Source organism: Culex quinquefasciatus, chromosome 2, assembly GCF_015732765.1.
Source record: "Culex quinquefasciatus strain JHB chromosome 2, VPISU_Cqui_1.0_pri_paternal, whole genome shotgun sequence".
Lineage (NCBI taxonomy): Eukaryota > Metazoa > Arthropoda > Insecta > Diptera > Culicidae > Culex > Culex quinquefasciatus.
This window is the reverse complement of record NC_051862.1, coordinates 218,043,072-218,064,998: the sequence shown is the minus strand read 5'-3', so window position 1 is coordinate 218,064,998 and position 21,927 is coordinate 218,043,072. Positions and strand designations below refer to the sequence as shown.

Genomic DNA, 21,927 nt, shown 5'->3' with positions numbered 1-21,927 from the left:
AACAAGTTTTACCTAAATACATGTCCAGGAAATGACTCAGAGTCCCATCCTAGAAGGATTTTCAAATTTATTGAATATTTGAATTAAAATATTTGAAGTTCAAATATTTCTGGAATTTTTTTCCTCCACATGTCCTCATGCCATGTTGTATTTTTATGCTCAAGGAATTTAGGGCAACAAGTTTTACAAAAATACATGTCCAGGAAATGACTCAGAGTCCCATCCTAGAAGGATTTTTAAATTTATTGAATATTTGAATTAAAATATTTGAAGTTCAAATATTTCTGGAATTTTTTTCCTCCACATGTCCTCATGCCAAGTTGTATTTTTATGCTCAAGGAATGTAGGGCAACAAGTTTTACCTAAATACATGTCCAGGAAATGACCCAGAGTCCCATCCTAGAAGGATTTTCAAATTTATTGAATATTTGAATTAAAATATTTGAAGTTCAAATATTTCTGGAATTTTTTTCCTCCACATGGCCTCATGCCAAGTTGTATTTTTATGCTCAAGGAATGTAGGGCAACAAGTTTTACCAAAATACATGTCCAGGAAATGACCCAGAGTCCCATCCTAGAAGGATTTTAAATTTATTGAATATTTGAATTAAAATATTTGAAGTTCAAATATTTCTGGAATTTTTTTCCGCCACATGGCCTCATGCCAAGTTGTATTTTTATGCTCAAGGAATGTAGGGCAACAAGTTTTACCAAAATACATGTCCAGGAAATGACTCAGAGTCCCATCCTAGAAGGATTTTAAATTTATTGAATATTTGAATTAAAATATTTGAAGTTCAAATATTTCTGGAATTTGTTTCCTCCACATGGCCTCATGCCAAGTTGTATTTTTATGCTCAAGGAATGTAGGGCAACAAGTTTTACCTAAATACATGTCCAGGAAATGACTCAGAGTCCCATCCTAGAAGGATTTTCAAATTTATTGAATATTTGAATTAAAATATTTGAAGTTCAAATATTTCTGGAATTTTTTTCCTCCACATGTCCTCATGCCATGTTGTATTTTTATGCTCAAGGAATTTAGGGCAACAAGTTTTACAAAAATACATGTCCAGGAAATGACTCAGAGTCCCATCCTAGAAGGATTTTTAAATTTATTGAATATTTGAATTAAAATATTTGAAGTTCAAATATTTCTGGAATTTTTTTCCTCCACATGGCCTCATGCTAAGTTGTATTTTTATGCTCAAGGAATGTAGGGCAACAAGTTTTACCAAAATACATGTCCAGGAAATGACCCAGAGTCCCATCCTAGAAGGATTTTAAATTTATTGAATATTTGAATTAAAATATTTGAATTAAAATATTTGAAGTTCAAATATTTCTGGAATTTTTTTTCCGCCACATGGCCTCATGCCAAGTTGTATTTTTATGTTCCAGGAATGTAGGGCAACAAGTTTTACCAAAATACATGTCCAGGAAATGACTCAGAGTCCCATCCTAGAAGGATTTTCAAATTTATTGAATATTTGAATTAAAATATTTGAAGTTCAAATATTTCTGGAATTTTTTTCCTCCACATGGCCTCATGCCAAGTTGTATTTTTATGCTCAAGGAATGTAGGGCAACAAGTTTTACCTAAATACATGTCCAGGAAATGACTCAGAGTCCCATCCTAGAAGGATTTTCAAATTTATTGAATATTTGAATTAAAATATTTGAAGTTCAAATATTTCTGGAATTTTTTTCCTCCACATGGCCTCATGCCAAGTTGTATTTTTATGTTCCAGGAATGTAGGGCAACAAGTTTTGCCTAAATACATGTCCAGGAAATGACCCAGAGTCCCATCCTAGAAGGATTTTTAAATTTATTGAATATTTGAATTAAAATATTTGAAGTTCAAATATTTCTGGATTTTTTTTCATTCACATCCAAATTTTCATACTCCAGGAATGTAGGGCAGTTAGTTTTGCCAAGAAACATGTCCAGGTAATGTTAATTGTTTCTTTTTTTTTGAATTTTTGGATTCTCTCTTAAAATTGTTCCTAGGATAACCATGACAAGTTATCCTGCATGCCATAAAGATGGCCGCCATAGCGCTATAAATTATTCCTAGGATAACCATCTGTAGGATAACTTTTCCCACCTACATGTCGGCAGGTTGTTTGCCCCATCGCGGCCCATTATTTAAATCTATCAACGATTTGGGCTGGCCGAGAATATCTCTGTTCCAGCGCTGAGAATTGGGAATAATCTACAGGTTTAACAAGTTTGTCGAGCGTCGACCACTCGCCCAAGAGGGGAAACAAATCTATTAACATATGTAAATTTACGAGCGCAACAGTAAAGTTACCTTTCGACGACCATCTTCTGGAAAAAAAGGTTTTTGCGTGGTCCAGCGCGAACACGTTCCCAAATTAGCCGCCGACGGACGGAAGTGACGCGGCGAAGAAAGCCGGCCGTCGGCCCCGTTGGTTCTCACACACGGCATCGCCATTATAATTGAGACTGAGAAAAGTGCCCGACGTCATGCTGAAAGTAAAGTGAAGGTTGGCAAATTAATTCCGCCGCGAACGCCGTTAGGATGACGAATCGAAAAATGGTGCCTGCTGGACATCTAAGTCGGCCATGCCGACCAAAGATCGCCAAAAAGCCCGCGAGTAGGCCGTGGCCGTGTTCTGATCTGCGCGATCTTATCGACCTACCGTGGAACACGTGTTTTCCACCCCAGATCATGACCCCGAAGGGGTTGAACAACTTGGTTCGTGTTACATAACGATACGCTTTGGGAGAGATATTCGGGGACGTCACGACGTCCCCCTGGGGGGCCGGATTCCACCTCCATATATGCGGAAGATATCAACTTCAAGACCACGAATGGATTGGGAGGAGAAATGGACGCGAGGATATCGATGCCGGTTTACTGGTGAGGGGTCAGTTTATGTATCTGTCCGTCATATTTTTTCTTCTTCCAAAAACCGGGTTTGAACGAGGTGGCTTGAGCAGAGGCGTTGGGAAAAGGTGGGGTCGTTTGAATAAAAATGATTGTGCGAAAATTTTAGAATAACTTTTTTCATCAAGGATGTTGAGGATATATCCTCATATTTTGTACACCCAAAATTAAGAATCGAGATAATCGTTCTCTCAAAATTTATTGAGGGCTCGGTGCCAAAATCGATAGAATAATGGTACCAACTCACACCATCTTAACAAATGAGTTCATTTGTTAGTTGAATCAATAAATCTCCAACAAGTGTCATACATCGACTTCTGACTTCTCCTTGGTCACCAAGCTGTGATGGCCGAGGCAGCTAAGTCATTGGATTGGTTTGTCAAAGGTCTCTGGTTCGATTCCCGTTGTCGACACTTTTGGTTTTTTGTTTGACGGATGAACTTTTTTTGCAAATGAACCTCGAGAGAATAGTTCTATCGCCCATCTCGAGCTGTGTTCTCTGCGTCCGTGAATGGTACCACTATTCTCTCGACTCGAGACCATCATTCTCTCGGACTAGCGCTGCCAGTTTTGGGTGTAGCATTCAAATGTAAAAAAAAGTTTTTGTGGAACTTTAAAGCACAGTTTCAATAATATTTAAATTATTAAAGGAAATGCTATAATTATTGATTTTAGACAAATCAACTTTTCATAGTAATTTTTGATTTTGAGAAAACTTTGTTCATCTCTTTTTTAAGTCTAATAAAGCCTTTTTGCATCGTTGGTTTCCCCATACAAGATAAATATTCTTTATCTTGAGAAGAAGTTTTTGTAATTGATGTGACGTCTCCTGCAATGGGGGCTATTCAAAAAGTGCCAATGGTGATCTCATGGAATGCTATCTTGGAATCTTTTGTTCCAATTTTTCATGTTAACAAGTAATTTTTTTCAACCTTCGGAAGAAATATATTCGTTATCTTAAATCATGACATTTCAAAAGGGCTTCAGTAGAATTATTTGGCCATTTTGAAATTTAAGTCGTAATTTCATTAATCTGAAAATATTGATTCAAAAGGATGACAAAATTTCAAATTTCCAACGTAGAAATTTTTTTCGTAGATTCTCATATCTATAATTTTTTTTAGAGATAGACGGGTAGTAAATCAAATCAATCAAAACATAAAAAAAAATTTGGTTCCAAATTCAATGTTACATTGTTTTTCGAGATTTTTCGGAGGAATTATCGAAACTTTTAAAAAATCACAATTTTTTAAATTTATAACTTGGAAAAAAACTTAACGTCCATCCAACATTATAGCTTAAAAGTTTGCACTACTTGTCAACTAAAACATTGGAAATAAATAAATAGGCGGTAATTTTTTTTACAGTCAAACTTTTGTGATTATAAAAAATGTTTCTCAAGATACGGATTTTTTACTATTGGCATAACACATGCCTTGACGGCCCCCACATTTGTATGGAGAAATTAATGATGTTTTTTCAGAAAAAATTTGAATTCAGTATGTATGAAAGATATGAAAAAATCACTGATGTTTTAGTTTTAAAACAGCAACTAATTGTTTGATTTTATAAGTCAAATAAAAGAAATTGACTTTTTTTCTTTACAAATGCTGATCACTAAAAATGTCAATCAATGATCCTTATTCCTAGCACAAATTAACATCCAAATAGATTCATCGTGAATGTGAATTGGTTACCAAAATCAAATTAACAATGCAACTTAGCTCTTAGCCAAAATCTGTGATACACGGATAGAAATCCTGTAGGCAAATCCGGTTACTCTGTGTTGTCGAATTGGACAACATTGAAATGTTTCCAAAACCGTCATTATTTGTTTCGATTTTGGGAAAAATATTGCCGATTTTGAAAACATTTACCTCAAAATCGACAAAAATGTTGCCGATTTTGGAAACATTTCAATGTTTGCAAATTCGACAACACAGAGATTTGCTTATAAGATTTCTATCCGTGTTGGCAAACAGAAAACATGTAAAAAAATAGTTTTAGGTTTTAATATTTGGGATCAACAGAAGGCCCTATTTATAAAAAGTCTTGAAAAACTACCTGCTTTAACATTTTTGAATTATTTAATCTATCCTATGGGTTAGATAGGCTTCTCTGGTCTTTGAAATTAAAGGATTTTGTTTTACCAACTTCAATCAAAACAATGAAGAATTGTTTTCACTTAAAAATAAAACAAACAAGCTTAAATTTGTCTACACGGAGAAAAAAGAGTTCCCAATATCGTAAACAAGCGTTCATGAAACTGGGAACAAAGTGTTCAAATCTCATGACACGTTTATGAAAATCGTATCATTTGTTCGTGGTTCCCATTTTCATGAACGCTTGTTCACGATATTGGGAACTCTTTTTTCTCCGTGTACTATCGGTGACAATAAGTTGATTACAATATGGATGATCTAGTCTTAATATAAGCTCTGAAACTGGGAGAAAAATGCCACATAACTGTTGCAAATATCATGACACACAAATATCAAAAAATAAAATATAGAAAACCAATGATCACGACGCCCATGCTTGCTGTGATCGATAAGGCGAAGCCACACACCGCGACGTAGGCCGGTACGACGTTGGCTTGGCCATTACCGGCCGGCCGGTTACCGGTATTGGCACCACACCGGGGCACCGAGGGGTCATCGAACTGCTTGACGTCGTGATTGATAGAGGGCTTCGATGAGATTTCGGTGATCTATTAGAGACTTGGTGTTTGGAGTTTCATTTTATGACCGAGTCTTATCTGGCTAAAAGGTTTTCGGCTTAGGGTTAAGTAGGCTTTGACGCCAACCTTTTTTGAAGAACAACATTAGATAACGGCAAAACTAACATTGTATCAGTTTATTTGTACAACATTGAGCAAACAAAACCTGCTGACTTTAGTTCAAACGCAGCCCACAAAGAAGCACAGTCAATATTTACCGCACCAGGCACCCTCAGAAAAGGGCGTACAACGCAAAGGTAAACATTGCCTTCCGAATTATAGGTTACGTAAACTACACCGGGGCTCAACGCTATATTTGTCCAGCCTCTCTCTTACTTCACCGTGTGGTGAGAGATGCTCGAGTAATTTGTGCCTGTTATGCGCGCGGGTCTCTTCCTAGGTCACGATCCGGACAACTTCCGCGATGTCCAGCGTGATCATCATAGCAGGCTGGGCTAGAAGACGATCACGACGACTACTTCACCGGGAGTTGCGTAACGTGGCATGCTTGGATCATTGCTCGCGAAGAAAGTGCAGGCTCATCCAGCAGCAGCCGAAACCGGATTCTTCGGAATATCCAGCGCGCGCGATGTTGCACGGTACGCCCAAGGTGAAGTGAAATTTTGATGGATTACCGAGTGCGCGGGTCGGGTTTTTTTGGAACTGGTGTTGTTGTTGGGGCGTCTCGTCGCGTCTAGTAGCTGATTAAAAATAGACTCGATCGACGCCGGTGAACGACCTTCGGTCACGTCGGTTGATTACGTTTGCCGGTTGCTGTGGGAACGCGCGATGAAGTAATAAAACAATTCGTTTGTTGCAATTTTTATCAACCGGTTTGAGCAGGTTTCGGGGCGACACGAAACGAATAAGTTTGTCTCGAAATATTAACGGAAAGAGTGTGAAGGCGCCGTGGCTTAGTTGGTTAAAGCGCCTGTCTAGTAAACAGGAGATCGTGAGTTCGAATCTCGCCGGAGCCTCAAGTGGAAAACTTTTTTTTCTTTCTCTAACTCCTGAACAGTTAATTTGTAGAGTAGTGCAGGTTAGAGTGGAAACCAATCAACGTAATGTACGAAGCCTACTTCGACGATTCGATCCGCTTTGACATGTCTCAGCATGGTTCAGCGAGCATTCCGTAATCCGCAGACTACTACGATGTTGCGGATTCCCTGCGGGGGGTCACAAACAGAAGCCCTCGAAAGTTTCGGTCGGTACGACACGCAGGGAAATTCGTCCATTGAGAGCTAGTGAAATGTCACTTTTGCTTTATAACTTTTACGCTTCTTCTTTTTTGTGTCTGCCGCATTGTTTACAGACACCGTCGACTCGTGTTTGTTGATTCGCTTGCACGCCATATATATATCACACAAACACACCCTCACGGTAGATACTGCTGCGCGATGCTTGCCGGCTATTTGGCAGTGTCACTTTCATGTTGCAATGTTTTCCAACTTTCGCTTCGCTTTTGATATGTTTGGTTTGGCCGCCCCCGCTGCTACTCCCCGTCCCTCCGGATCTCTACACGGTACAGTAGGCACACACGGGTCTTGTTTCATGTGTTGGCTCGTATTTGGCTTAATATTGCAGTTTCACTGACAAGGGATTATTGCTGTTTGATCTTTTTCGTCCCGGCGCTCCACCGGGGCGTAACGGAATTTTTTGCTCTCCCCTCCCGTCCGTCAAAAAGGGCGTTCTGGCTGAACGCTCGCCATCGATACACTCACACACAAACAGATCAATCACAGTAGTCGGGTTGCTGGAGCAACTTGCATTTTTGTGCGTTCCACCACTTGGCATACTTGGATCCGTACGGTAAATTACAATTATTTACACCAGCAAACAGCTGGCTGTCAGTTGGGGCCTCACTCGACAAAACGGTGAAGGGCCAATCAAAAGGACGCTCAGGAGTTTTTGCCCAAGTGCCCTGAAGGGTCATTAATTATCCTGGCAACCGGGCGCTGCAAGTGTAGGAGGTCCATCCGGGTTTTCGGACGCCCTCTCCATTTGTCTAGTTTTTAACTTTGGACACCAATTCCGGATAATTAATAGCTTTCAACAGGAGGGCGCTTCTAAACGTGCACTGTGTGCGTGCGTGCTGCACCTCTCTGCACACCAACAACACTATAAATTACAGACCATCAAAATTAAACGCAAATAGATACTCCCTCAAGCGGATGAGTGTCGGGCGTTGTTTTTGTTTAGGTTCAAACGTGCGTTCTATTGTTCTCTCTCGAGTGTGTGAGTGCAAGCTCTGTTACAAATGGCCCCCTTCAACCATAGAAGTCGATGGCAAACAAAAAAACGAACCCATCACAGAAGGCCGAGTGTTTTTCACTGTAGTGCAGTGACGATGCGGATTTTTTCCCCCGCTGTATCAGCCTACTGTGACACACGGAGGGAAATCCGCGTGAAAGTGTGCGTGGGTGTTGGTGGAAGGGAGGAAATGTGCCCATAAATTCCGGGATAAATGACGTGAAAATATGGTGATGAATCATGGTGAGTTTTTCTCCGAATGAGTCGCCGGCAGTCACTCATCGGGGGTGATGGACTGTATTGTTTGCTGACGTGGCCGTGTTCTCGCGGAGGAGTGTTTACTTTAGCAGGCTTCGTCGAATCATTCTGGGTGGACGGGGATGAGGAATTGTGGGATATTCGGAAGCTCTTGGGTGCAAATTGGGTGATGAATCTGACTTGCAGGTTGGGTCACGCGATAGCGTCATTTTGGTGAGATCAAGATATTGGAACTCGCTGAGGCTTGTCATGATACCAACATATTGTGTTCGGAACTCAAAATCGTAATATAATTACTAACTGACAAAAATGACAAAAATGACAAAAATGACAAAAATGACAAAAATGACAAAAATGACAAAAATGACAAAAATGACAAAAATGACAAAAATGACAAAAATGACAAAAATGACAAAAATGACAAAAATGACAAAAATGACAAAAATGACAAAAATGACAAAAATGACAAAAATGACAAAAATGACAAAATGACAAAAATGACAAAAATGACAAAAATGACAAAAATGACAAAAATGACAAAAATGACAAAAATGACAAAAATGACAAAAATGACAAAAATGACAAAAATGACAAAAATGACAAAAATGACAAAAATGACAAAAATGACAAAAATGACAAAAATGACAAAAATGACAAAAATGACAAAAATGACAAAAATGACAAAAATGACAAAAAAAAACAAAAATGACAAAAATGACAAAAATGACAAAAATGACAAAAATGACAAAAATGACAAAAATGACAAAAATGACAAAAATGACAAAAATGACAAAAATGACAAAAATGACAAAATGACAAAAATGACAAAAATGACAAAAATGACAAAAATGACAAAAATGACAAAAATGACAAAAATGACAAAAATGACAAAAATGACAAAAATGACAAAAATGACAAAAATGACAAAAATGACAAAAATGACAAAATGACAAAATGACAAAAATGACAAAAATGACAAAATGACAAAATGACAAAAATGACAAAAATGACAAAAATGACAAAAATGACAAAAATGACAAAAATGACAAAAATGACAAAAATGACAAAAATGACAAAAATGACAAAAATGACAAAAATGACAAAAAAAAAAACAAAAATGACAAAAATGACAAAAATGACAAAAATGACAAAAATGACAAAAATGACAAAAATGACAAAAATGACAAAAATGACAAAAATGACAAAAATGACAAAAATGACAAAAATGACAAAAATGACAAAAATGACAAAAATGACAAAAATGACAAAAATGACAAAAATGACAAAAATGACAAAATGACAAAAATGACAAAAATGACAAAAATGACAAAAATGACAAAAATGACAAAAATGACAAAAATGACAAAAATGACAAAAATGACAAAAATGACAAAATGACAAAAATGACAAAAATGACAAAATGACAAAATTGACAAAATGACAAAAATTACAAAAATGACAAAAATGACAAAATGACAAAAATGACAAAAATTACAAAATAACAAAAATGCAAAATTACAAAATTTGCAAAATTACAAAATTACAAAATTACAAAATTACAAAAATTACAAAATTACAAAATTACAAAATTACAAAAATCACAAAAATTACAAAATTACAAAATTACAAAAATTACAAAATTACAAAATTACAAAATTACAAAAATTACAAAATTACAAAATTACAAAATTACAAAAATTACAAAATTACAAAAATTACAAAATTACAAAAATTACAAAAATTACAAAAATTACAAAAATTACAAAAATTACAAAAATTACAAAAATTACAAAAATTACAAAAATTACAAAAATTACAAAAATTACAAAAATTACAAAAATTACAAAAATTACAAAAACTACAAAAATTACAAAAAATACAAAAATTACAAAAATGGCAAAAAAATGGCAAAAAATCATAGATAAAATATTTTAAAAAAATCATTAAAAAACATCAAAAAATCGACAAAAAATTGTCATTTTTTTTTTCAAAAATTCAGCAAAAATTTATTAATGCATCAAAAATTCATCAAAATGTTATCAAAAACTCATCAAATATTCATTAAAAAATTATCAAAAACTCATCAAAAGTACATCAAAAAAATCATCAAAAATTTCATCAAAAAATCATCAAAAATTCTTCAAAATTAATCAAAAAATCATCAATGATTCAACAAAAAATCATCAAAAACTCATCAAAAATCTATCAAAAATTCATCAAAAGTTCATCAAGAGTTCATCAAAATTCATCATAAATTCATCAAAAAATCGTAAAATTGTCATCAAAATTCATCCACAATTCATCAAAATTTCATAAAAACATCATCAAAATTTTAAAAAAATATTAAAAATATTATTTATAAAAAACCAATATAAATATTTATAAAAACTATGTTTAAATTCAAATAAACTTTTCTTTGAAATTAGTTATTAGTTCCACTTAATTTTGTATTGGAAACAATAAATAGCTATTTTCAAGTTGTTGTTTACAATTTTAACACATTTCATGCAAAAAAAATAGAGACTATGATGAAATTTTATGATCAAACGATAATATCTCAAAACCTTTTCCCATGTTTATCCACCATTAATTCCCATGTACCTGTCAGCAGACACACGACACTAAATGCAAATAATGTTATCTAAACAGTTTCTTTCTCTCATTCTTCTCCCTTCCAGGTGAGTAAACTCATAGACATCGTCATCGCCAAAAGGTGACAAATCTCACTTTCCCGCAGTGAGGTCGTCGCTCAAGTTTATGTCAGAGGTGGCTGGCTGTAAGTACACGACACTCCGTCCAAACAACAATTGCGACCTTTCCTGGTGCGCTTCCATTGTGTTTGCTTGATGGAGTTGAGAGAAATTGATGGTGGGAAAGTATGTCTGCTTTTTTCGCGCTGAACCAACGCGAGTATATCGGGGCTTAAACCAACAATGCATAATGCTCTGAATATTCACACCTTTCTCTTCGCTTCACTTCGTGAAGCATTAGGCGATACCTATGACGCTCTCGCTCTCGTGATTGTGGTTGGTTTGTTGGAGGTGTTGTTTTTTAATGGTTTACCTCCTCCACCTCCTTCGGAGGTGTCCACCGGAGATATCCGAAATGACCTGGTGAGACTCAACAAGACACTGACGAGCGAATGAATTATTGTGGAAGTTGGGTCCCTTGGTTTGATGAGGGGTTCTCACGAGTGGTATTAAATTTCACTTTCTATGGCGAATGCCATTTTCGGGCCATCATCGAAGGGATCTTTTGTTGTTTTGTACATTGTTGAGCTTCCTGGAATCCCGAGAGATTGGATTCAGCATTATTTTTCGCTAACAATGTGAAATTCAAATCGATCCACCTAAATGGGATGGCACGAATCGGTTTCCTTGATGAGAATGATGCACGGAAAGTGTTTGACTTCCATTTGACCACTTTAGCATTGAGATAGGGTGAATGACTTTCATGTCAAAGGTCGTGGGTTCAATTCTTGCCTAAAAGTTTTTTTTTGCAATTTCAACACCACGATTTTTTTCCGTGCACGTTGCATCTCAAAAAGGGATGCTGCGCGACAGGCATCTATCATTGCTCTGGCAGGTTGCATTTTTTATGGTCGATTCCCCGTAACAGGTAGACCCTTCATCAGGTAAACATTATATTCACCAAACAAAAGATCCCCCCCTCTTTTCTGCCGGAGTCTGTCCGTTGACAGTCGCAGAATAGGCGGAATTCGTTACGTCGTCGACGGTCGTCGACACTCAAGGTCGATGGCCACGGAGACAACGTCCGCCGCCAGGTTCCAAGCTTGTGTAATGTAACACACACACCGCCGTCATTGCTCATCGAGCATTGAAAAGAGCAAGAAAGATTAAGTGTGCGCGAATCTCGGCGGCCACAGGCCGCGTCGACGGCGATGATATCCGGATAAGTCGTTTAGGCTGCGGGCGTCGCGGATGGTCGTCCCGGGATTCGCTTGTTTATGGTGTGAAAATATCGGGTGGTTGAAAGGCAGGGTTCAAGTCTGATTGAAGGTGTCAAGTTTGTAAAAAGTGGAGTCCTGCGATTTTGACAGCTTGCCTGGGCGAGCGTAGCTCTAAGGTAGCGTGCCAGAATCGAATTTCGAAACAGTCAAGTTTTTTCCGGGTTCAACCCTGCCAAAAAAAGACTCATATGTCCCTTTTAAAAGTATTTCCTCGCGATTCAAATTCCTCACTCCGACGAAGAAGTAGTGAGCGGGGAGGAAGGGGTCAGCAATTACTCGTACATTTGTCGTGGCTTCGCGGTCGTCTTGCTAGCTTTTGCAAACGAATAAATTACTTCATCCAGAGCTCGCGTGTTAATGCTCACATGACATGGTGCTGGCGACGACGATGGTTGTGACATTCAGCTTGCGCGAAAATGTCTTTCCGAGTCCACGGTTCCATAAATCATGAACCCCTTAAATTACATCCGTTTGTTGTTGAATGGAACACGAATGGGGATTTGGAGGGTTTTGGAAGGTGGAAACATAGTCACGGAATTTTGTGGTGGCAGCCACGCGATGCCACGGTATCGTTTGACTAATTTGAGTTTGATCTGTAGCTTTTTTCTTCTTGTTGAGGAGTTGCACATCTTGACTTTCAGTTCTTGAATTTAAAATTGATTTGAAAATTACAATTATTCGTGTAATCATTTGTCTTTTCGAAAAAAAAACACGAACAAGTGGTTACGAAATTGGGAATCTCATAGGAATCCGGTCCATTTCATGATTACATCAAGCTCCACTTAGAAAATACAGAATAGATAACACAACTCGACATTTTTTCAGTAAACTCTTCAGTTTCGACAAGGTATGATAAATTTGGGCTTCCTGAACACGTTCCAATCAACAGAATTGAATTTTAGTAAATTTCCTAAGAGAAAGAAAATTTCAATGGAGACGCTTGGTTTCTTAGAATGAACGAAATTTACAACTTTATTATTCCGCCGGAAATTCAATAAAATTCAATTATGTAGATTGGAAAGTGTTCAGGGATCCTAAATCTATCATACCTTGACAAAACTGAAGCGTTTACTGACAACAACTTCAAACATTTCGAGCTTTGCAGTTTAAAAAAAAATCTTTCTAGAATCCCTTGAATTTTTCGTTTAGTGACTTTGCTGTTCTTTATCATAAGTCCATCAAAACTTTAAACATTTTCCTGAAATGGACTTCAGCTAACACGTCATAAACGATGGCAGGTGCATCTTCTATTGTCCAAAGTTTCACTCTATACTGAGCAAAGTGCCCCCTAGGCAGCAGCTACTTCTTCCGTCAAGAAAGCCAAGAACTTCCTACGCGCTTCAGTGCTGAATTCTGAACTCCCCGTCAAGAACCCTCTTCCGTCAACGCAGCAAACTAACAGACAGCTTGTTTGTGAGCCGTTGACGTGTGATATGATGTGATGTATTGGATACTCTTCCCCCCGCACACTAGATGGTGCTAAACTTTTGGCCGGAAAAGTCTTTTCTTTCACCCGGAAGAAGACGGGCGCGTGGTTTTCATCGCCCGATGATGGATGAAGTTGGAGTTTTCCCTCTTCGAAAAAGGACGACGACTTGTTAGCGATAAATTGGCTCTCTTTGTAGATTGCATAAGCAGTTAGCGTTTACGTTGGTTCGAGGTATTGCAAAACTCCCTTTATTTGGCACTTGCGAGGTTCTTCGGCGAGTAGATACACGAAAAAGATTAATGATCACCGATTAATCTAAACAACCTCCGCAACGCGATGCCTATTGGATCGACGACGAGGGTCCCATAAATGACCACCTCTCCAAAATCGGGTTGGGGCATGACGGCGACAACGACCTAAAGTGCTACTCTGACCATCTAAGGGAGAGGGGGAGACCAACACTTTCCGGTTGATGACTCAGCAACGGTGCATTAGAACCAAATTCGAAAAGGGGCCCACCCGGATTAAGGGGTCCATTTCTCATAATTTCCGCCGGGGTTCGTCGCAAGAACCGATAACCGATAATGATTCATTTCATGGCGAGTGTACGCAACGCTTGTGGGAAATGGCCAGCAGATCAATTTAGATGCATGGCGCTGCAGTTGCTTTTTCAACGCTCGATATCATCAAAGCAAGCCGGCCCAAAATTCATTTTTCGATGCACTTTCATCGAATTTGCGTACCGCTGGGGCATGCAGTTGGGCCATAGACTACTAGATGTCAAGTGGAAACATGGCAAATTTCAACTAAAAATATGGATAAATTAGCAAAAATATTAGTCATTTTAGCAAAATTCTACCAAATTTTACCAAATCTAAGTAAATTTCAAAAATGTTATGCTTATCTTGGCCAACCTTTTTTTTCGTCCAACTGTCTCTGAACCATCGGAGCAGGTACCGGACACCGCACCCGGACCAAACCTCTAAAACAACCTTCCGCATGGATTTTAGCATCCAGAGATAGATAAAAGGGGGGAAAACAAGGCGCGTCACTGCATGTGATTAAATTTGCGCTCGAATAAATCCGCAACAACCGGTGCGGCACGCGCGCTTTGGGCTTGATGAGAGAGGAGTGCACTTCCGATGGTCTTGCATCGGAAGTTGTACTTTTTGGGGACGACGGACCTCGCGGTAATGAAATTCAAACTCGATGAAATGTGCGAGTGTTCGTAATAAATGTTCTTCTCGCGAAGGCTTGAGGGAAGGTGATGCCGTTATCGTTTTGGAACCGGGCTTTCGATGCAATTTAATTTTAGAATAAATGAAGTGTCTCGATTATTTTTTGATGGGATTAGTGGTACACTGAACATTGAAGTAAATCCCTCTTGCTAAGCGAGATATTGAAACTCAAATCAAATTGTTATAAATTTTAAACATTGAATATTTACAAAAATCTAAATACCACATACTGCTTAAGACATGATTATTTGTAACTCAAAAATCTTTTCAATTAAATTTTGTTTGCAAAGTTAGCAAAGTTTTCAATAAATTAGTTCAAATTGAAAATTTCAAATCGTCAATTGAGACAAAATTATGATAATTTGTTTGAAAATAATTGCATTAAACTTTAACTATCCATTCGTTATCTTTTCAAATCTAATCCAATCCAATAAAGCATAAATACAACCCTGAAGTGCCCAACATTTTTTCCTGCAAGGCTTAATGAAATGTTCAAATAAATTGATAGTTAATTCTTTTTTTACACAAATTTTTTGTTTTTTTTTTTACGTCAATTTCCAGTTATTTTTCAAGCAGATATAGTTTCTTCGAATTGTTTGGAACATGACATTTATAAATTTTCAAATAACCACTTACGAAATAAAAACTCATTTCAAATGTTCTACAAGCTTAAAAGATAAAACAGGTTGATAAAAAGAATACTTAAATTTTGACCTTGATATCGTTGATTGTAGTGAGAAACCGGAAATATTTTTGATGATAAAAAACTGAAAGTCAACTTTTGGTTAGATAATTTCGAACGCAATAGTATAAGCTGTCAGTATGTTTTTTTGCCCCTTCAAAATGTTTTTCTTGATTAAAAAATTTCTGAATGATGTTTTTTGAAAAGAGAAAAAAAAACACAAAATTTTAATTTGTTAACATTAAAAATCTACAAGTTCCCCAGATACCGGTTATCGAAAAACAAAGGCTAATTGGGCAACAAAATCTATTGTTTTTTTTTTTGAATCTTAGCATGGCCAGCAACCAATGGCCGTATCATCAAAAAATAGGCTTATTTCTCAGCTTTCTAAATCTATTTTTTTTCAAGAATGGGAAAACATGGGCACTATCTTAAAAAAAATCTTCGACAATTTAAAAAAAAAAAACATAAATGACCATTAGGCCGATGCATTTATTTTAAAAAGTTTTTGTCCCTTGGCCCTGGCCGAGGTCAAGGGGGGGGGGCAAAAAAATAAAAAAATATAAAAATTTAAATAACAAGCCATAGTCTTTACATTTAAATGAAAAAAGTGTTTAAAAATGCATTTTAGACTAGTTCAGTTGATTTGCAATCATTAGTTTTCAAAAAATCTAAGATCTGACAAAACAAAAATTGTATCGAAAAAAAAGATTTTGCATCGAAAATTTTCAAAAAATCTTATGAGTTTTTAATAAACCCAAACATGCTAAAAATGATTTTAAACACAGGAGAATGTATTTTAATTTGATTTCAGCTTGTTGCACTTGAATTTTCATTAAAATTTTGAAGTTTATTGTAAAAATATTTTTTCTGCCCCCTGATTTTTCGGGCCAATTTTGAAGGGGGGGGGGGGGGGGGTGACAAAAACTTTTAAAAATATTTGTACCAGCCTTACTTTTATCAAAATTTTCATTGAAGTACTTATTGAATGAAAATTTTATTTTACATTTAAAAACTAAATCAGTAAAATCACTGTTTTTATAAATAACTCTGTCAAATATTGTTTTGCCATTTCTGAAATTTTATGTCAAGATTGATATCCCACAATCCCATTTATTAATAATTTAGAAAACAAATAGAAACAATGTTTATGAAATCAATTTTTAACCACAATTTTTTTTAAACATATTTTTTCTCATGTTTTTTTTGTGTAGTCCTTACCCGAGCAGGGGTAAATAACACGGGAATACCAAATTTTGGTATTACTTGGGCAAATAACAGCGACCAAAATGTGCCCTTGGTTGCCCAGTAATAGATGGTAAAATACCATGAAATCATACCAAAATCTTGTATGTGTAAGGGCACAACAATACCAAACCATGTTATTCCAAGGGTAAAATAAAACCTCAAAATAAAACCATTTCAATACCAAGTTGAGGTCTTCTGAATTTTTGAACATTGCTTGAATACCAAAACTTGGTATTGCCATGGTTTTATTTTTAGGTATTCCCGCGCCCTTGGAAAATCATATTTTTGTATTTCTGTAGTCTTTCACATACATGATTTTGGTATGATTTCATGGTATTTTACCATCTATTACTGGGCAACCAAGAGCACATTATGGTCGCTGGTATTTGAACAAGTAATACCAAAATTTGGTATTTTCATACCATTTTTAGTGCAGCAGTTGCAGTTAGTGAAAAAACGGAAATTATTCATATGCAACAGCCAAATCTACTCACCTGATGATTCCATGTTGTTATTAGTGATATTCTTCACCACACCGAATGCATTTGTCATTGATGAACGGCCTGTGCTTGAAGTTCTTGAAGCTTCTGAAAAATAACAAGATTGAAAAATAAGTATTATTAAAATGAAACTGAATTGAAATTCACCAAAATTCATTAATCTGTCGATTGACTCGTTTTTCAAAGTATTTGGTTATCCCGACTTAGAGATATTTCAACGTTTTTGAAAAAAATATTAGTGGGTATATCACACTAATTTTTAAAATCATCTTTAACATTTTTGGGTTTCAAGTCATTTTAGCGCAAAACTCGTAACATTTTTTTAACAAATTTCCCATAGTTTCAGAGAAAATTGATGAAACCTTTCAATATTCAAATAATACCAAAATGTGCCATCCTGACTTAGAAAATTTTCCACAATTTCAAGTCATTTCTATAAGGGGTATATCAAAAATGTTTAAAATCAAGTTTGAAATTTCCGGTTTTGAATGAAAGCATTCGCTTTGAGACATCATTTTAGCGCAAAATTAATTATTTTGTCAAAATTGGTCAAAATTTTCCCATAGTTTCAGAGGAATTTGATAAAACACTTGAATACCAAAATAAAACCAAAATGTGCCATCCTGACTTAGAAAATTTTCAACAATTTCAAGTCATTTCTTTAGGGGGTATATCAAAAATGTTTAAAATCAAGTTTGAAATTTCCGGTTTTGAATGAAAGCATTCGCTTTGAGACATTATTTTAGCGCAAAATTAATTATTTTGTCAAAATTGGTCAAAATTTTCCCATAGTTTCAGAGGAATTTGATAAAACACTTGAATACCAAAATAAAACCAAAATGTGCCATCCTGACTTAGAAAATTTTCCACAATTTCAAGTCATTTCTATAGGGGGTATATCAAAAATGTTTAAAATCAAGTTTGAAATTTCCGGTTTTAAATGAAAGCATTCGCTTTGAGACATCATTATAGCGCAAAATTAATTATCTTGTCAAAATTGGTCAAAATTTTCCCATAGTTGCAGAGCAATTTGATAAAATACTGTAATACCAAAAGAATACCAAAATGTGGTGTTCGATCATTGACATTTTCTGCAATTTTGCAATATCAAAACAATACCTTTAATTGGTATGATACCACATTTTGCTCTTGCATAATCCTTAAGACAAATTTTAAAGGGTCCAGGAATACCAAAATTTGGTATTGATACCAGAGAAAGGTATTATTACGCATTTCCCTTGTTATTTACCAATGCTCGGGATATCTATACCTACAATGTTGCCCAAGACATCAAATCGATCGAAGCATTTCTTCAAAAGATACAGATTTTCAACCCCCCCCCCCCCCCCCCCTTAAGTGTTCACGTGGTTTATGGATGGTCCCATACCAATGATATGATACCAGTTTTGTATGGACATTAGGGTGCCCAGAAAAAATGACCCCCTGCTCCAGAAGCGAAAATCGGTTTTTTGAGTTATTTTAAGCATCTGTGCAAATTTTGAGTGAAATTGGTTGAGATTAACCCATTGATACCCGAGCCTGAAGTTGGTAAAAAAGTGTTTTTCATCCAAAAATGTCATTTTAAAGTGCTAATAACTATTTAGGATCGAGTTTTACAGCTTTGGTATGTTCTACAAAGTTGTAAAACATCAAATTTACATTAAGAAACTCACTTTTGAGAATATTTGAATTGAAATAGCGCACCGTGCAGACCAAACAGTAAGAAAATTGAGTTTTTCATACATTTTTTCGATTTTCCCAAACAAACTTTACCTTCGAGTATCAATGTCCTAAAATATAGCTCAAGGACCAATATTCAGCTTGTGGAGCGAGGTTTTGAAAAAAGTCCCATATTTCGGGCACCCTAATGGACAGCTGCCAAATTTGTTTGGAAATAATTATGGCCAAACTGATGACGTTAAATGGCGTCTTTGGTCCGTTTCAGCCAGTTTTAAAAAAAAATGAAAATAGGCTCATTTTATAAAGAATTGATTGTATGCGCCATTTATGCGACCGTGGGCATTAATTATAAAAATAACAATTATATTTTTTTTCATTGAAATTTTTAGTATTTAAAAAAATTCTAAACTTCCTCAAAATGCCTTTTATATTGATTGCAGTTTAATGCTTTTCAAATTCCAATTAAATTTTGTTTTTTTAATTTTTTACATGGATTTTTTGAGATAATTTTGAACAATTTTGCAAAAAGTATTATTAATACTGTGAAAACGAGAGCAGCGAATTACCAAGAAGGTTAAAACTGTCAGAAACCTCTGATTTTTCTTTATAAGAAGAAGTACAAATTAATGTTTTTATCTAATAGTGATACAATTAGAAATAAGGGAAGTTTTTGAACCTTTTTTCATTTAAATAAATTATCAAGCTATTCAAAGTATTTTTTTAATAAATGGAAGTTTTTTTGCTTCAGAGGTCTAAGATTCATCAGTCAGACTAGGTGAGGTGCTGAGCTCACTTTAAAAAATACTGATTTAGCTCGTTCTGCAACCAGGCACTGCACAGTTGCAACCCCAACGAATCCATCAGCCAGAGTTCAACGAAATTTGAACTCGCCATTTTCTCTCCCACCTTTTGCAGAAGGGTTTAAAAACGTGTGAAAATTACTGCCCACTTAGTACTTTCGAGGCAACGTTGTTTTTCGTTCGCTTCCCCAGCCCAAGATCTTGCGCGCGAAATCGAATTAACACCTCTTGCTTGCCCTACCGCGAAATGGCCAAGTTGAAGTTCAAGTTATCAACGGCGGACGGAGTGCGCGACCTGCCCCTTCAATTACCACCACGGCATCATCTCCAACAGCTCGGCACACACGAGAATAATGGCTTCCAGCACCATGTAGAGTAATTCCTCATCATCTGAATCCCGTCAGCGCGAATCAAATCACTTCTTGGTAGAATCCAACCTCCTCCTCCGACGTTTTTTTTATGACCCTGGTGAAGGCCATTCCGAGCGTTCTCGGCGATCTCGCCAATTTTACGACCAAGAGATGTGCTCGCTCTTTTAACTGCACCTTAATTGAAATAGTTGCATTTAATTTCAAACTGTTGCTTTTTACTGAGGTCGCTGACGTTGATGGACTGGGCGTTTGAAAGAAAAAAAAAAGTTTAATTTGAATTTCCAATTTGATGACCCCCGCGAGACGAATTAGTGCTGCGCACTCGAAAAAGTAGCCCAAGATCATCAATCATAACGCGCGCCCAGCAGCATCCGGCGTGATGATGGGTCCAGCAGTGGCCACTGTGCGGCGTTCTTTTTTAATTTTTGTGATGATGTGCATTTTATGTGTTTTTTTATTTATACATTTTGGGCGGGATATTTTTTTCGGTGCATACGCTCTTTCGGTTGCGGTTCCTATTTTAATTTTTATACTCATCACATTTTTACTGCACGCGGGGTGGCAATGTCGGCTTTTAGGCGCTCCTCTTCGTTTGTTTTTAAGGGGTTACCTACAAAAAATATTGAAAATTCAAAATCTCGCTAACGTTATCTTTTTTCTCTTTTTCCAAAAACTTTTTTGTTCGTTCCCCCTTAATTGAGTGCATAAACGTTTGCAGCTTACGCTGTGCGTGGTCCGATTTTTGTTTGGGTAAATAGGGGAAGGTGGGGCAAGACGACCATATGGGGCAAGAGGAACAATCGCTCGTACGGCCGTAATTTTTACAATTTTTATTATTTCCAGTATGAGGAATTGTTGCTAGCAGTGCAATTAGTCGATTCTACTACCACATAACCGCCAAAATAACGTAAACGCCACGGGGCATAAGATTTAATGAAGTTTTTTTAAAAACCTTTGTTTTCTTATAATATTTGGAAAGTACAAAATAAGGGTTAGGGTTCGTTTTAAGGCTCATTTTATCAAAATGCAATTTTTCCTAGATCAGTAGTGTTCCAATCTATGATATGCACCTATTAGAAAGTATGATTTGACTTTTGGTTATTTTTGTTGAGAGCTTTTAAAAAATCTTATTCAGGTGGGGCAAGTGTACCATATGGATTTTTAGTATGGAAAAAAAATACGAATTGCTGCAACAACATATTTTATTGGAAAATAATAAAAAAAAAGTTCTTAAAAACTGATAAACAATTGTTAAAAAAAAAATCCACACAAAATTAAGTGATACTATGAAAATTTACTATTTATCATCTAAGTAATTATTTTTTTCGTAAAAACGATAAATTTTTTAATAAAATATTATTATTTAACCTAAAAATGAAAGAAACGTTTCAAATACATTCTAATCCGATGTTTCAAAGTGATATCAGTTCACTTGTTAGCAAATTAACATGTTTTTTCATGCATTGTTCCTCTTGCCCCAACGGGTTGTTCGTCTTGCCCCACTAGTTGAGTAGAACGGACGGAAAATCAAAAATTTTAAAATCAATTTTTAACATTGAAAAACAGGATTTTTTCAAAATTTGTTCTATCAAAGTATTAATCAAGACCTGAAATAAGATGATTATGAAAAAATCCGACAGATGTTTTAACGTTTTAATGGGTTTTAACGAGTATTTCCTTAGCTTGTTACACTTGCCCCACTTTCCCCTACTCAAACTTAGTAAACGAAACGAACGAAAAAAGAAATCAAGTAAAAGAAGCAATAACGCGCCAGTTGAAGTACTTTTCGGGCTCAAGTGCAGTTTTTTTAGCTTCTCCTTGACCCGAGGGCAGTTTGGAGCATTGTTTTCTCGGAAATTGCAGCGCC

At 36.1% G+C, this 21,927-nt stretch overlaps 1 protein-coding gene and 1 non-coding gene across 5 annotated transcripts in view; both read left to right on the top strand.

Moving 5' to 3' along the window:
* Positions 1-21,927, top strand: part of LOC6053464 (probable G-protein coupled receptor Mth-like 1) — a 234,845-nt gene that overhangs the window by 181,739 nt on the left and 31,179 nt on the right. The window lies entirely within an intron of this gene.
* Positions 6,538-6,611, top strand: Trnat-agu. Its single transcript has one exon. It is a non-coding gene; the product is annotated as a tRNA-Thr (tRNA).